At 38.2% G+C, this 15,804-nt stretch overlaps 1 long non-coding RNA gene across 1 annotated transcript; it reads left to right on the top strand.

The window, feature by feature from the left end:
- Window positions 1-838: 838 nt before the first annotated feature.
- Window positions 839-15,309, top strand: LOC122137810. The gene is made up of 4 exons (XR_006155072.1): window positions 839-1,057; window positions 5,947-6,045; window positions 11,934-12,084; window positions 15,170-15,309. It is a non-coding gene; the product is annotated as an uncharacterized LOC122137810 (long non-coding RNA).
- The last annotated feature ends 495 nt before the right edge of the window (window positions 15,310-15,804 follow it).

The following is a 15,804-nucleotide window of genomic DNA, read 5'->3' as shown; positions in this document are numbered from 1 at the left end:
TATTTTGTTTTATTATGTTTTATTGAGAGATGATGTAAATATTTGAGGCTGTAAAACAGATGAAAAACTGAGAGGGTTGTGCTGCACTTCTATGGATGCTTCGAGCCGGTCACGTGACTGAAAGCGATCAATACCGTTCGAGTGCTGTTTGTAACGGAGCATTTCATTGGTTAAACAGACGGAACAGACACGCCTCTTTCACTGAACTAGCCGACTAACTAGAGGGCATGTTGTTCTTTTAGGTCACCGTGTTAAGATGAGAGAAGAATGATGAATGTGTAAAAATGACCGATAACTATTTTATTGAGGCTGTTATTGCTTGTTCGGTGTCGCGTCATAGCTGTGAAATACGCAGCGTTATTCTGTGTTTGCTGCGGCTGCCTAATCATTTTCACAAATACATGCCGTAAAATAAAAAATATGTATATAAAATACCAAAAAAATAAAATAAAATAAAAAACACGGTTATTGGTTACTATAGTTAAACCATGGCAAAAGGTAAAGATCAAGCACATAACGCGCGTTAATTCGAATGGTTTGTTTTCCCCCTCGGCATAAACGTTTTTGTGGGCGTTCCCAGCAATGCCGAACAAGTCTATTTTTAATACCTTTTATGCCGTTCTCAATCGAACAAAACGTATTTGTTGTAATTTATCTAGAAAACGCGTGTGCTTACTCGTATTAGATGTATATTCATGCTAAATAAACTCATGCACTGGTGTAACCTGCAGAAAAGACCACTGAACCAAAGCGAGAATCAGTGAGCGAATCATTTTGGTGAGATGACTCAAATGACTCGAGTTGCTTGCTTGGATGAATCAAAAGTCTCAACCACACACTTAAAAGACCCTGGCGCTGCAAACTTGCAGCTACAGAAACCACGTGATTGACGCGGAAGTTGTAGCCCTCGAGTGAATTTGAAATCGAGCAGTCCCTCGCAGAACAGCGCCTGGCTTATTCTGACTGGAGCTTGGGTTTGCGGTTCATTTCTGTAGGTTCAACACGCGATTCTAGACTGAACCCTACCACAGCAGAAGCTCATTATCAGTGAGAATAGGTGAGTATTTCAATCCGTTGCTTTTGAAAATGATCGATGTTACATAAGTTTGTGCACGACCATTAGAAGAGGACTCGAGAAGATCCTCTTTTCACCAGTACTGCTTTAAACGCGTTAGAAGTCGGCATTTCATTGTTTTAATGTCTGTTAAATATAGATCTACAGTCGCTCAAGTCTAAAATCCCATAGAATAGTCTGCATGCATTGCTTTCTTAACACCAGGCAGGATTTGAAGGCTTAATTGAGCTATTTTGCAGTGCAACAGACTGAATGGCATTGACTGTAAAGGATCTGAAAAGAGCTTTACTTAATGCATGTTTCTGACATGAGAACCCTTGCATGGGAAATATCTGTCTATCCAGGTTCGGCTCATGCCACTCCAAGTCACTTGCCTCAGGAAAATTACAGTGAACCATTAGTGAAGAATGCATGATGACAAGCCACAGCAGATTCTTCTGGGGTTTCTGGTTTTCAGGATTATGATGCATGTTGAATATGTTTCAGCTCTAAAGGTTTTGACATGAACATAAATGTCCTTGTTATAGCAATCCATCTGAGACATCGACCCAGTTTTATCTCCCTCTGTGCCATGTTAGTACAGACTGGAACTGGTTCATATCTGCTGTGCCACTTCAGCCAAAGTGTGTGAGAGAGAGATGGAGGGGAGTCTGTGTGGTTTGACAGAGATTAGATTTCTGGTCGTGATGTAGTGAAGAAATAAAGGGATTATTGCATGAGAATCTGCATTATTTCTGCCCTTCTCACTCTGAATTTATTTAGTCATTTGTGGAAGTAAACAGAACTGAGAAATAGAATGAAAGTGTGAGTTTTTCAGGACACACCCAACCACAGCTGCAGGGTTTTTACAGTAAAATGAACAGGATATTTTTTACAACTGTCCTACCCACCCCAAGTCTTCACGTCTTAAGCTTCAGTTGCTCCTGCTTATAATGTATAATATAAAGGTAAATGGACTGAGGCCCCGTCCACACGGAGACGCATTTCGCTGTATACGACCTCAAATATAGCTTTTCATCTAAAAGATGTATGTAGTAACAACTTGGCCGCTCACTCTAATGTTAACCTACAGAAATGTGCGCTATTGAAGTGTGTGTGGAAGCTGAACAGCGGCGCGCTCACAGCTGGACAGATGGAGGCACCGGGGCTCTCACTTGCTCTTAAAATACTCCGTAATTTTTGGTCATGCAGATAAAAGTAATAAATCTTTTGAATCCGTAAAGACTCTATGTTTATTTGTGTGCACTCAGAATAACAACGAAACAATGCGCTTCTGTAAAATAATTTAAAGCAAATAAGATGCACTTTCTGCCGTCATGGTCATGTGAACTTAAGTGAGAAACTTCGATACTCTGTGTATGAAAAATAAATCTATAGAGAGTGAAATGACTACTTGCAAATTAAAAAAAAATTAAAATAGAAAACGTGTGTGTTAGCATGGATGATTTACATTGAATTTAATGAGTGTGCAATGCACAAAGTGCATTGTTTAAGATGGCCTTCAGTTCACTAAAATAATAAAAAACTACATTTTGGATTTTTATTCAACTAAAGTGGGCATGCTGTGATATGTACTGTATTTTTATTTTTATTTTTTTAATTTTTTTTTTTACTGTAACTGACAGATTCTGGCCAAAAAAAATAAAACACGGGAGTGGGAGGGAACAGGAGTCATTCTTCCGGGATTGGGATGGGACAGGATTTTCCCCCAGTTTTTTTTGCAGGAGTGGGATGGGAGAGATTTGAAAATCCACTCCCATGTCACCCTCTGATAGGCGTTTCGTCCACACGGATCTGCCGTCTTGGGGGAGTGAAACCGATATTTTTTGAAACCGGGTCCCAGAGTGGATAAATTTGCGTTTTCAGGTGGACAGTGAATCCGTATATTTTCTGAAGCGATGACGTCATCAGCCCACGTCTCACCCCTAGTCAGACACAGCTATGTCACGTAACAGCAACAAAAACATGAACAAACAATGAATGATTGTCTTTTTATTAACTAACATCAACACAGATTAATAAATGTATTTTTCCACGTTCGTTTGTATACCGCGTGCAAGGTTTATACACATAGTCAAAGTCCTCTTCTCCATTTTTAGTGCATCTCTGTGGCAGATTTACAGCGGCACATGCTGGTCTGGTATGTATACTACATCGTTTTGTCGGTTTTGTGGTTTCGTGTGGACGCAGATATTACTTGAGACGAGAAAAATAAAAAAGATAGGATAGGGAAAGCCTCTGGCTTCGTGTGGACGTAGCCTGAATGTATTTATGCAGCTTGGAATTTGCAACCAAATTTAATGCAAAAAAATATTAGTTATAGCATTTGGTCCATACAATATTAGTTATTGCAGTTAATGCACAAAAAAAGTTAATAGTGCACACCAGTTGCACAAAAAATGGTTATTGCATTTAGCACACACAAAAATTGTTGATTAATTTGATGCACAAAAAATCTTTGTAGCATTTAGTGCACAAAATGTATTTATTCCACAAAAATGTTATTGAATTTGGCACACATAAATAGTAATTCAATTTAGTGGACAAATTAGTTATTGATGCACAAAGTTGATGAACATTTTAGTTATTGCATTTGGTGCACAAAAAATACCTATAGTGCACATAGTTTATCTATGGGTGTGCACCAACTGCAATAACTGAATTTGTATATGTTCAGAAGAAAATGTGATGGTGTTTGGCTTTGCAAATCCCACTGCTATAGAGCCAGGGTGTTGCTAGGGTATTCTGAGTGGTTGCTAGGTGGTTACTTGCTGGGCGAAATTAAAAGAGCCCTTCCACTCCATGATGATTTTGTCTTTTTGCATGCAAGTCTGACTGCTTAGAAAAGCAATACACATGATTTGATACTTATAATTAGGGGTTTGGTCAGGTCACTATCCCTAGCATGAGCAAAAGTAATAGGGATGCTCTTTTAGAAAGCACCACTTGTACAGCATGTCTTCTGCACTTTCCTTATCTTTCATGGGATAAACAGGCAGGGACATTCGCTCTCAAATGGCTAGAATAGCAATGAGAATTATTTGCTTTTATGTTGCAGTGCTGAATGTCTGCATGCTGTGATTATGATCTGAGCTCTCTGCCACTTAATCACGTCATCAAGCTTTCTCCTCACCGATGTGCAATTAACATCTGCCACCTGGCTCTTGCAGTATGTTTGTGATTTGACAGTAGAGTGGATGGGCTTTACTGAACAGTACTAGACAGCTCTGACTCTCTCTTGCAGTAGGTGCTGGTGTGGGGGTGATTAGGCGAGCTCCATGTAAGAATGTGTGTTCTAGCTCCCGAGTGAATTAAAGTCCCTCCATACTAGTTCGTCCCAGTCTCAGCGCTTCTGTAATGAGTTGCAGAAAGATGAGCTAAGATAAAAGTACAGTCACCATCCAGAGGAAGAAGGGAGAGTGATAAAAAGACAAAGACTGCACCTTAAAAATGCTGACTGTTCAAACAGCAACTGAAAGTTGGAAGTAATTAAGGCACATCCGAATCCACTGAATGCATAACATCCCATCTGCTAAGATGCCTTCATCTCAGCGGTGTTTGAGGTCTGGAGTTGAGCCTTGAGCGGTCTAATCTTGGGCTTAGTCTGGTCTCATGGGCCCGGGGTCTAGTATTGGTGGGTCTCATTACTCAGTGTCCTGGTGTGGATCTGGGTCTCAGCTTATAGTCTATGACACTATCTCCAGTGTACTAAAGCTGATAATGACCTCAGACACTTGCTGGCATGTTATCTTCAGCATTATAGAAAATTTGCAGGAATCTCCCTATATTGTGTATATATAAAACAAATAAAAAATTTGTTCTAACATCTGAAGCACAAAAAATTAGTTGCAGCATTTGGTGCACAAAAATTAATTATTGCTTTTTGTTCACAAAAAATAATTATAGCATTTGGTACACAACAGTTAGTTATTGCATTTGATGAATGAAAAATAGTTATTGCATTTGATGCACAAAAATTATTTGGTGCACAAAAATGGGTTGATGCATTTGGTGCACAATCTTTTTTTATTTGTTGTACTAAAATGGGTTGTTGCATTTGGTGCACACAATTCCTTTTACATTTTTTAAATTGAATCAGGAATAACACAAATGTTATTGCATTTGTATGCATAGAGAGAAAGAGAACAAGATATGATTTATTTATTTATTTATTTATTTATGACTATTTATTTGACTATTTGTGCAAAAATATATTTATATATACCCGAAATATATTTATTTTGAAAGTTGCCCTCATAATTCATTTTTAATGCTTATTTTGCTTGTGCCTCAAGTGGTCTAGCCCGGGTTTTGCATTGGTCTGGGAGGGTCTTGTCTTGACTTCAGCTTGATGAAAGAAATGACTTTGAAATGGATGAAGAATCCTAAGAAGAACTCAGTGATGCTTTAATCCAGCTCTCTCTCAGAGTGTTTTTTCTTCCTAATTCTCTGCTCTATGGGGTGTCTGTCCTGATGCATTATGGTCAGTACAGCTGGCTCAGTTCACTGTGTGTCATGGCAACATGCGGCAGATATAACAAAAACAATGATCTCAATGATTTTTGTTCACTTTCTACATCCGCTCTCTCTGTTTTTCTTACACCAGTGGTTTTCAAACCAGTCCTGCAAGCACCCCTACCACCTCACATGACACACATTTTGTGTGTCACCCTATAACTGACACACCCATTCAGGTCTTGCAGTCTCTGCTAATGAGCTGATGAGTTGAATTGGGTGTGATAGATGAGGGAGACACAGAAAATGTGCAATGCTGGTGGGGGTGCTCGCAGGACCGGTTTGAAAACCACTGTCTAACACTATCAGCTTCTGTTTATTGATTCCTTTTTTGTGGTTCTCTTTCTGTTTCTCAGGGTTGTTTTGAGGTCAGATGATCTCTACGATGAGGCCGTAACTGAAGCTTTTCTTGAGGCTGGTGTCGATCGTTACCAGAATGGCCACTGCTAAGAAAGGTACAGCCAACCTTCACAACTAAAGTTTATAATTTTACAGGGGTTTTGTATGCATAATTGTCAATTGACCTGTGAGTGTTTCCTTTTTCTTTTTTGTGTAAACAAACCTGCTTCCTTTGTCATACGCCACATACAGTATATACTGTACTATTGCAGAATAATGGAAATAAACATTATCAGTAATTATTAGTGGTGCTTATATGGCAAATATCACTCTTACTACTATTCTTCTACTGACCTTACAGCAAAAAAAAAGAAAGAAATATATATAAATTATTGAAATTATTGTTTTCATTCAGAAAGGATGCATTTAATTGAACAAAAGTGACAGTAAAGACATTTATGCATTTATGGTGTTTCCACAAAAATATGAAGCAGCACAACTGTTTTCAACATTGATAATAATTAGATATTTTTCTGAGCATCAGATCAGGACATTAGAATGATTTTGTATTTGTTCAGTGTCACTGTTTTTACTGTATTTTTAAACAAATAAATGCACCATTGGTGAGCAGAAGAGACTTCTTTTCAAAACATCAGAAAATCGTACCAACCCCAAACTTTATAAAAAAAAATATAAAAAAAACTCAAAACATAAAGAGCTGTTTTTTTATAATAATCTCACCACACTGACTTTGAACTTCAGTCTGCTTATCATGAGTTTTGACAACCTGCTGCTTTTTCATTCGCAGGAATGAGACTTCGAGTGATTTTAATAAAGCTAAAATAATAATGAATTCTTGCTCAGTCGGGGGTGACTCAGCAGTTGCAAAACATGTGGGCTGTTTCTTATTATCAGGAAATGTGCAAGATCTTGTCTGTCTTCACATCTGTCTGAAAAGCCTTTCAAGAGCCGTCGGAAAAACTCCCCGAAAGATAAAGTCTGTCTTCTTTCATTCCAATATTTATTTTGGTAATCAATCTATCTCTCGTGACTCTAGTTATTGTCTGGAGGCATAAAGATGGCCTCCATTTAGTTTTTGTTTACGAATGCGATAAAGTTTCATTTTGGAAGAAGGCAGAGGGTCTGTTGTCATGCTGCGTATTGTTGCAACAGCTCCAGAACATCTACGGTTTCTTCAGTTCAGACATCTGTGCAACATTCACAAAGCAACTTCTCATCACTGGCTTTGTCGTTGAATATTAAAGCACGAAAACTGACCCCAAAACAGCTTTTTGGAAATGCTCCATTCCACAGGCCGGTTCTCAGAGGCCAGATTTCTTCTTGTTGCCATGGTGACTGTGTGAAGGTTTAGATGAGGTTCATAAAATGCAGTGCCTCTACAGCACCGCCGGGCATTCATTTAATAGAGAGTCCGTCCATCTCTGGTCCCAGCCAGACTGCAGCATTTCTGATTGGTTTCAAAGAACAACACCACAAAGAACAGCTTTGGGTTCAGATGTGATTCAGCTCAAAGAGGTGGAGAGACCCTAGTCACGTACGGAAAATAATACTTTGGATTAATCTGATGTTCACTCAGAGAAACACAGATGCTCAAAAAAATAGATCTTAAATTAAAATCTTATATTATTCTTTTATTTTTTTCAGGATAACTTTTTTTTGATAATATTGAGCTATTTTGATATGCATGTTTATATATGCTGTTTTTAATATTATATATTTAATATAGGGTTATATAAGGACAATTGAACCATTTTTTCTAGTCATCTAAATGGCAAAAAGTGACCTGTTTTGTTTTGTTTTATTTTATTATTTCTTTTATTTTTTTTTATTCTTCTTTTCTGTGTAAACAATTTGCTTGCTTTAAAAATAAAGCTGTTTATTATTTGTTATTAATAATAATAATAAAATAATTTCATCTGTTTTTCTAGCCTATTGGTTTATGTAGAGCTGCACGGATGCTGGAGCCTTTATTATTATTTCTATTTTAGATTTTTTTTTTTTTATTTAGTTATGTTTTTAGATTCATGTTTTCTCTGTAAGCACACTGAGAAGCTTGCTTTAAAAAGAAAGTTTATTATTATTATTATTTCATGCTTTTTGCCAAATAATCCAGCACTGGTAAAACATGTACTAGAATATTTCTTATTATTTATTATGTTGTTTTGATTGCATATCAGGATAATCACTAGTGAAACGTCTGTGTTCTTGTGACGCATTTTCGATGCATTTCTCAGGCATTTGGGGCTCAGGCGAGTGTCATAAAGACCTGAAAGTCATGGACACAAATACATAAACTCTTCAGGCCCTGCTGGTGTGGTGATAAATAATCTGTTCAATATTGTACTCATAGGTCATTAAATGTAGACTACACATGTATCCATCTTAATTCTAGATCTCTGCTCCAGGACAGAGAGTATTTTAACGGGTTACAGATGCCTCTGTGTTGCTCGTGAGAGTGTTTTATAGTGCTCTACTTTGGCCGAACAGTCAGAGTCCCATAACCTCTGTAATGAGGCCAGTTATGTAGACACTCCTGCTACAAATGCCGTCCCGTCCCAGCTTACATTACATTATGTGTAATTTTAACTCTGTAGCCACAAGCCCTTCAGGCGAACAGGGTCACCACTGACCCTCCAGATTCATATCACTATTTATAAAATCTCTTCAAATATGCTCATCCTAAAATTGCATGTGCTACTCTAGTTTATGATTTGCACTTGGCATTGCACAATGCAAATATAGTTTTATAGGCTTTTATAACGTAATGCACTTCATTTGTAGGACGCTTTATATAAAAGCATCTGCTAAATGATTAAATGCAATGTTTATTGATCATAAAGATTAAAATATCTTATTGTGGCTGCCATTGGCCGCTATTATTGTTGCTCATATTTTGGTTTAGTGATCTGAATAAACTCTGAACACACATACTGCACCAGTTCTGTCCGTCCAATCATGTGGCTTTTTGGCAAGCTGTTATATTACTATTTAAGATATTTGAATATCATGGAAATTAGTTTTTGACTTTGAAGGGTGATAAACCTGGAGCTCAAAAACCCTCTACTTGTATTAACAAGGTGAGCATGAGCGATCAGCATGAATGTTTTCTTCAGAAAATGTAAAAATCTTTAAGTGCTCTTTAATTTAGATTTAAAGTAGAAGAAAAAGTTCACACAAAAAGGGAAATTAAGTGAGACATCTTATATCCAAAATGCAATAAAAGCAGGGATTTTTGCTGAGGCTTTGATCAGACATGGAGGATCTTAGAGTGAAAATGAAGGACAAATCTCCACAGCTGATGTTCATTACGGTGAACTTTGTGCTCAGTGGGTCCAGATGTGAGCGTTTAGATTCTGTTCAAACGTTTGGGCTCAGTAAGATTCGGCATTAAATTGATGAAATGGAACAGCAAAGACATGCTACAGAAGTTAGTTTGGACTTTCTATTCATTAAGAAGGCATCAAGGTTTTCACAAACATATAAAGCAGCACAACACTGATAATAATCAGAAATGTTTCTTGAGCAGCAAATCAGCATATCAGAATGATTTCTTAAGGATCATGTGACACTGAAGACCGGAGTAATGATGCTGAAAATTCAGCTTTGATCACAGGAATAAATTACATTTTAAAATATATTTACAAAGGAAACAGTTATTTAAAATTGTAATAATATTTCACAATAGTACTGTGTTTTTCATCAAATAAATGCAGCCTTGGTGAGCAGAAGAGACCTCTCTCAAAAACATCCCCAAACTTTTGAAGGACAAATGTTAATATGTGGTTTCCCTAACATAGAAGTACCCCGATCCTGCACCACAGACGGATTTTAAATGAAGAATTAGCATTGATCATGCACTTTAGTTCAAGACCGGGTTTGATCTGTGTCTGAGAAATGTACCCCTGAGGGCCTGATTACTTGCTTTATTAAATCAGACTGTTAAAGAAAAAAAACCGGAAGAACATTGCAAGAGATTTTCTTTCTTTTAGTTTTGATATTTTTAGTTCTGGTGCTTTAATTAGCACTTTGAATGTGCTGTAGGTGTTAGACAGCTTGCACAGCAAAAGCTGTAAAATATTTTAATGAATAATTACAGTTTAAAAGGCTGCTATGTTCTTGTTCCATTCTGTTTTCACTCTTTTTAGCTCTTTTTGAATGCATCTTACATAAACCTCCACCACATCAAGTGAACCTGAAACCAGTTTTTCAGTCCCTAATAAATCATGTGGGAAAGAAAGACTAAGGTCCCGTCCACACGGAGATGCGTTTCGCTGTATACGCATACATTTTGTATTGTATAGGCGTTTCGTCCACACGGATCTGGCCTTTTGGGAGAGTGAAACCGATATTTTTTTGTAACCGGGTCCCAGAGTGGATAAACTGAAAACGACGCCCTTGCGCTTTCATGTGGACAGCGAATCCGTATATTTTCTGAAGTGACGACGTCATCAGCACGTCTCACCCCTTGTCAGACACCATGTCACGTCACAGCAACAAAAACATGAACAAACACTGAATGATTGTCTTTTTTATTATTAACATCAACACTGATTAATAAATGTATTGTTCCATGTTCGTTTGTATATCGCGCGCAAGGTTTACGCGCATAGTCCAAGTCTTCTTCTCTGTTTTTAGTGTATGTCTGTGGCAGAATTACAGCGCCACATGCTGGTCTGGCATGTATACTGCATCATTTTGTGTTGGTTTTGTGTGGACGCAGATACTTCTTGAGACGAGAAAAAAAAAAAACATGTGGACGTAGCCTAAAAATAAAAACAGCCATATCAGTTTTGTTTGGCCCAAAACATACTCTGCATTAGCCAAACAATCATATTTGCATACTTGAGTCATAAGGTCATATCCTGTTGTCTGCATATTTTTTTTAATCTCTTTTTAGATGCTTGTTTGATCCAAAGCTTAAAGGAATCGTTCAACCAAAAAAATGAAAATTTGCTGCAAATGTACTCAGACCCTCAGGCCACCCAAGATGAGTTTGTTTCTACATTGGAACAGATTTGGAGATATGTAGCATTACATCACTTGCTCAGTAATGGATGCTCTGCAGTGAATGGGTGCCGTCAGAATGAGAGTCCAAACAGCTGATAAAAACATCACAATAATCCACACCACTCCAGTCCATCAGTTCACATCGTGTGAAGTGAAAAGCTGTGTGTTTGTAAGAAACAAATACATCAAGACATGTTCAACTTTAAACCATTGCTTTCAGCTAAAATACGAGTCTATAATCCATAATAACACTTCCTCCAGTGAAAAAGTCCAGCAGGAAGCATCAGATTGAAATTAAAAACAGCTTAATGATGGATTTGTTTCTTATAAACATGCAGTTTTTCACTTCAAGGCATTAAGTGATGGACTGGAGTGATGTGGATTATTGTGATGTTTTTATCAGCTGTTTGGACTCTCATTCTGACGGCACCCATTCACTGCAGAGGATCCTTTGGTGCGCAAGTGTTCTCCACAACTCTGTTCCAATCAAGAAACAAAATCATCTTGGATGGACTGAGGGTCAATACATTTTTCAGCAAAGTTTGATTTTTGGTTGAACTATTCCTTTAAATTAAAAACTTTTTTTTTTAAAGCATGTAAGACCTTAAAGGCATTGGGGTTATTGTACACATCAACAGATCCAAGTGATTTAAACTGAACTGGTTTTGTATTCAACTACTTAAATGCATATTATGCCTTTTTAAACTGGTAAATTCAATTCACAACCTGACTAATGTAAGCCCAGTTTTTCTATAGCCTTCTTTAAGTGAAGAAATGAAAAGATCTCTGATATTAGTCTGAAGGTATTCCAGGGTTTTCAGGTGTCAGATGGCAAGCTTGATTTGAATAATTTCAACTTTAAAAGCTTCTTGCAGAAAATTATCATTCAGAGACGCACAATCTTGATGTCAGTAAACCTGTGGTCGGTGTGTAATTAGCGCAGCTGTAAGCGCTTTGCTTTTGTTCCTCCCTGCAGCAGCGTCGTCTAAGACGGGGGGGCGTTCGCTTCACTGAGGAACCCGCCGCAGCAGCCGCCGCTCACTCTCTCCATGTGCATTTTTGATGAGAAACTGCACGACTCCGTTGTCATGGTGATACCCAAATCAAACGGAAACTTCCTGGTTAAGGTGAGAGCTAATTAAATTGCTGGGATCATTCATTAGCTTAATTTTAAGGTCTCAGGTCACAAACATGAGTTCATATTACAGGAAGAACATTGATTTTATTTCTCAGCTCACATCAAAGCTTCAGCTTCTTTCCTTCGGTCAGCATGTTCTACTTGACTTCTAGTCTTTGTATTATGTGAAAAGACAGTGACAGAACTCATGCCAGGAGCCATTCCAGCTGTATCTGGGATTTCAAGAGGAAAAACAGGATCAGGAAATGACACAAGCCAGATTTGAACTGCATCACCTACATATGAGCAGAACAGGTCAATATGTCCGAGCATGTGCGCTGACCGCTAGACCACAGCTTTGACAAGACTATATATACATAGTTTTTTTTTTTTTTTTCAACTATGACTAATTGTTTCTATTTTTTTGGTGCAATGCATTGCCATCAAGCTTTTTATTAGTGGGTCTCACTAAGGCAAGCTATTTGAACAAATACCCCTTATTTTTTAAGCTGTGCAACTTATTTTTTAATGAGTGAAGCTGAATGATATCTCAAATCATGCTGCTTGCGCGAAGTGCAGATGTTACTTTTCATTTTCAACAGACTTATTTATTTATGAACACATTCGATCGATGGATGGATGGATGGATGGATGGATAGAGAAAACGATGGATGGATGGATGGATGGATGGAGAAAACGATGGATGGATGGATGGATGGATGGATGGATGGATGGATGGATGGATGGATAGAGAAAACGATGGATTGATGGATGGATGGATGGATGGATAGAGAAAACGATGGATGGATGGATGGATGGATGGATAGAGAAAACGATGGATGGATGGATGGATGGATGGATGGAGAAAACGATGGATGGATGGATGGGGATGGATGGATGGAGAAAACGATGGATGGATGATGATGGATGGAGGGAAACGATGGATGGATCGATGGATGGATGGATGGATGGAGAAAACGATGGATGGATGGATGGATGGATGGAGAAAAGGATGGATGGATGGATGGATGGAGAAAAGGATGGATGGATGGATGGATGGAGAAAACGATGGATGGATGGATGGATGGAGAAAACGATGGATGGATGGATGGATGGATGGAGAAAAGGATGGATGGATGATGGATGGATGGAGAAAAGGATGGATGGATGGATGGATGGATGGATGGAGAAAACGATGGATGGATGGATGGATGGATGGATGGAGAAAAGGATGGATGGATGGATGGATGGAGAAAACGATGGATGGATGGATGGATGGAGAAAATGGATAGATGGATGGATGTGATGAACAAACAATTGATGGCTGGCTGGATGGATGGAATGAACGATGGATGGATGATGGATAATATACTAAGAACAATGGATGGATAGAATGGTGGATTAATGGATGATAGAATGATGGATGATGGATAGAACAAACAGTGGATAGATAGAATGATGGATGGATGGAACGATGTAAAGAACAAAGGATGGATGGATGGATAAAATAATGAATAATGGATAGAATAATAGATGGATAGATGGAATGATGATTGATGGATGCATGCATAGACAGAAAGAATTAATATATATATATAAAATTAATAAAAATTTTAGCGCATTCCATAATCTAAGCTAAGCTTTATGCTTTCAAATATAAATCTTATAAATAATTTAAATTTATATCCTTTTTTTTTATATTTGTATTTGTTTCAAACCTTTTTTTTTTTTTTTTTTTTACTTTTGCTTACTAGAATGTTATTGTTATGAATCAGTGTGTGTGTTTGTTTTTTCATTAAAAAACGAATGTGTATTATGAAAGTAAACAAGATCTATTTTGATCTCATGTCGACTCTTAACATGTTTCTAATAGTTTACTGAAGCTCCACTCTCACAAGTTGTTTGTTGTTGTTATGAGAACAGTGACTTTTTGAACATATTTGATGGCACAGAGACTCAGTGTTTGTGTTCCTCCTACTCGCAAATATCTAAAAGACAAGATACACAATCATGCTTGCGTTCACTCTGCAGTGGGGGTCATATTCTCTGACTCTTTTCATTGCAGATGTCTCTCTCAAACTGCCCTGTTACTGCCCCGTGTTGCCATGACGACCGGCTGCAGCACCGTGGAGCAGTATATACGTGACGTGACGTGACGTGACGTGACATTCAGCCAAGTATGGTGACCCATACTCAGAATTTGTGCTCTGCATTTAACCCATCCGAAGTGCACACAAGAGCAGTGAACACACACACACTTGACAACTGTGAACACACACCCGGAGCAGTGGGCCGCCATTTTATGCTGCGGCGCCCGGGGAGCAGTTGGGGGTTCAGTGCCTTGCTCAAGGGCACCTAAGTCATGGTATTGAGGGTGGAGAGAGCGCTGTACATTCACTCCCCCCACCCACAATTCCTGCCGGCCTGCTGTTGCTCTGTATGAAAGATTTTAAATAGTGCCAGTATTTGAGATTGCTACATTTATTTTAGTGTGAGTAATATAAAACACCTGTACCTCTGGACTGTGTCTGTTCTGTTTGATTATTGCATTTTTGATGAGGGCTCTGGTCAGATAAGACGTTATTTGATTCTGTCGTCCTTCACTGAGACCCAGATGCAGTTTGACATTTCCTGGCATGAGTTCTGTCACTTTTCCAGTTCCCATTGTTTTCATTTCAAAATATCATCCCGATTTCCTTCCGTGGTTAGTAAGATCTAAATATCAGCATCTACATGAAACTGCATAGTTTGTCTCTATTTGGGCATCTGGGATAGATTCAACTGTTCCATTAAAAAAAAAAAAAAAAAAATTGGTACATCAAAGCTGATTTCGTTAATGATATCAGCTATCAACTATGATGTCATCAATGAAGCAATCGACTATGATTCATAAATGAAAGTCAACTAGGGATTCATAAGTAAACTGTAATCCATACAATGATTTCATCACTCTGCTAAGATTTCATTAACATCATTTATCACTGTAAACTATGATCTCAGATCAAGTGCAAACAACAGTCTGACTCATGTTCCTGGTGTCTCATAGACCTGCCGACACCCAACCATAACCTCCCTGCTTCTCTCCATCTCCTCAGGTGGGCTTCCTGAAAACACAGCACCGATATGAGATCGTGTTCACACTGCCAGAGATGCCAGAGCTCGGGAAAGACGTGTGTCCAGCCCCCATCCCCAATCCACACCTCCGTATCACTAACATAACACCGTCCTCAGACGGTACGTCCCATCGCTCGAGGTTCAGCCCTCTGACCCAAAACAGCTGAACATACAGACTTATAGCAGTGATTCCCAAACGTTTTTTGTCAGCCAAACACCTTTGACCTACAATATTTCCTTTCCCATTTTTTAAGTGAGGCTTAAACTTTTCAAATCCTTTAGGCATATTGAAAACCTTATATTAGCTGCTATCCACCTTTTTCTTCCTGTAAAAATGAGCGCGCAGCCTTTTGTAAATTCTATGGGTCTAACATCTAGTCTCATCCACATCCAGCTATTTTTAGCTGTACAAAACAGGTTGTTTTGCTGCTTGATATTGAAAATCGGTGTGTCTTACCATATTATTTTTAATGTATTATCTTAATGGTGAACACACTGGTTTGAAGTGCAAACAGTTTTACCTTTTACTGCATGTTGTTATTCTTCTCGTTATTATACCTACAACGGCTAATCAACCAGAAGTCTTGCCCATAGGCTTACTTCTGTGTTGAAGAAA

The sequence above is a fragment of the Cyprinus carpio genome, chromosome B7 (genome assembly GCF_018340385.1).
Source record: "Cyprinus carpio isolate SPL01 chromosome B7, ASM1834038v1, whole genome shotgun sequence".
In the NCBI taxonomy this organism is placed as follows: domain Eukaryota; kingdom Metazoa; phylum Chordata; class Actinopteri; order Cypriniformes; family Cyprinidae; genus Cyprinus; species Cyprinus carpio.
This window is presented reverse-complemented; position numbering and strand designations above follow the sequence as displayed.